The sequence below is a fragment of the Strix uralensis genome, chromosome 3, assembly GCF_047716275.1.
Source record: "Strix uralensis isolate ZFMK-TIS-50842 chromosome 3, bStrUra1, whole genome shotgun sequence".
Classification (NCBI taxonomy): Eukaryota; Metazoa; Chordata; class Aves; order Strigiformes; family Strigidae; genus Strix; species Strix uralensis.
In genome coordinates, this window is record NC_133974.1 from 118,227,624 (window position 1) to 118,230,058 (window position 2,435).

The window sequence follows — 2,435 nt, forward strand, 5'->3', positions numbered from 1 at the left end:
GACCTGTTTCTGCCTGTCCTGATTATCTTAGTCTACCAGCACAGACCAAACAAAGGCAAAGGAGTTCGAAATCAGGACGAGTCATCTTGTGGTCCAAATTGCTGTTTTGCTTTGTTACTTTTCTCTAAACAGTAGCTTACAGGACATGAATTACCACTAGAAAACTGCCACTTCAAAACAAGTCAAAAAGTTGAAGAACTAGCATTTGCATGTCAGTAAGCTGCACATCTTGTGTAAATCCCAAGGTCCCACTGCTCTACAGTTACTCATGCATGATGCTAACCAAGAACAATTAGTAGGAACAATTAATTACTGTTAGTTAATGTGGATGGTTCAGCTACTAATCTTGTCTTGTGCACAACAAGTAGAAAAGGAGTGAAAACAAGATGTGTGTGGCAACATGAGAGACAGCATTGTGTGGAAAGTGTGCAGCTGTCCCAGAGCTGAGCAGATGAGAAGTTTGTTCCCAGGTGCCATGGATTGTTTGTCAGTGCCAGGAATACATCCTCTGCAGGGCACCTTGCCCATTATGAAGTGAGGAAGACTGTGTTTCGCCCTCTGTGTACCACATGGATAATACTGTAGTTGTAATGCAGGAACAGACACTGAACCTCCTCATTAGCCACTTCTGTTACCTCCAGCAGCTGCTTCTGGAAAGCTTCCAATGCCACTCCTAGCTCTTGCAACCCTCAGGCAAGTGTGTCTGACAAGTCATGGAAAGGGCTAGACAGAAAGGCAGGTGCCCATCTCCTCACTTTATCTTTTGCTACTGCAGCTGCTCTGATCTATTTACTGAGAATTTATTGCTAAAATGGAGACTGTTCTCCAGCCTGACACAGTTATATTCTGGGGCTGTCTCTGTGGCCAGTTAAAGCCACAGAAACTGGTAAGTTTCTGTTTTTAAACTAAGCAGGAACAGATGATTCTTCTTCAGCTTGAAAACAGACAATTCTGGACAGGGAATTGTCTTCTGGCTGAGTCTAGAGACACAGCATCTTGTTCATGGCAGTGAGTCTAGCCCTGCTTTGTCATGGATAGAAGGATTTGAGGACATAACCACCTTCTGGGGTGGAAATGGTCATGGCTATGCAAAATTACCAGCCTACAAACATTGGTAATGAATGATCTGACACAGCAGCTTTTTCACTCTTGCTTCTATTCCTCTCTAGCTGGTGTGTATCTGCCTGGACTCCCTGCATCCGCAGTGACAAAGCTTACTTTAGCATTTTGGTCTGTTAAAGCTGGGAGAGTGGAAACCCAGTGCTTTTTAGTGCTCATCCTGCACCTGGCACGCAGAAGACTCAAATTTCTTTTTCTACCTCCTGGACCTTGGGGATGCCATTTTACTCCTCTGCACCTCCAGGAACAACAGTAGCTTCATGGCAGAGTTGGGAAGAGATGTTTTGGAGCACTACTCACAAGGTCCAGAGGTGAGATGGTTGTTCAGGAAAGCAGGTGTCTTTAGGGAACAGTGCTGCTAAGCTCTCACGCAGCTGCTGGGCTTGTTGCCTGAATTCAACCTGAACAGAGAGAAAAGCCCCCCTGTGCTGCTGCCATCCCCCTTTCCTTGCCACAGCACCTCTCAGTGGAAAACCCACACGTTTTGTTATTTGGCATGATGCCAAATAGCCTTTCCCATTCCTTGGCATTGCGCAGCTGGAGCAACCCCCAGCTCCAGCCCTTGCCTGTTGAGCTGCACTTGCTGAATGTTCTTATTTTTCAGTGTTGACATGGCGGAGGGTCTGATTTTGGCACTAGCAGCCAGGGTCCTGCCTACGTAATGCTGTTGCTTCTGAGCAAGGCAAAGAAGCCAGAAAAAAATCTCAGTAGTGTGTTACCCAAAAGACCAAGAGAGGAGCAAAGGTGATGTTCTGGGAGCCCGCGGGCTGACAAAGACGGGGGCGGGTGTCACCACTCGCATCTGGGTTAAGTCATCCCCTGGGCGCACAAGTTGTTGAGGGAGACAGGCAGCTCCGCCAGCTCACACCTCCATAGCCGGCTCCGGGAGCCACCGAGGGATTTGCCTCCGCGTCCCAGAGCCCTTCACGGCGGCCTCCCCGTCCCACGGGAGATCATTTCCCCCGCCTCTCCGGGGAAAATCATCCTCTTCCTCCCTCGCGGTTTCCTGGCGCCATCTTGCGGGCATGGGCGCGCCGTGCCCAGGTCGCGCCCGTCGGACGGACGGTTGCAGCACTGGCCCTGCCCCGGAGAGCCCCAGGCAGCCCGGGAGGCAGCAGTGGAGCTCGCTGAGACCCCCGTGGCGGTAGAACAGCTCCTAGCACATCCTTCCCGGCGGCCGAAGCAGCTGAGCGCCCTTAACCTCACGGCGGGGAGGCGGCTCCCGCCTGAGGAGAGAGCGGGGGCGGGACTTGATGCCCATGGGGGCGGGGGCTCGGGGTGGCTCCTTGGGGGGGTGTGGAGAGGGCGGGGCCGGG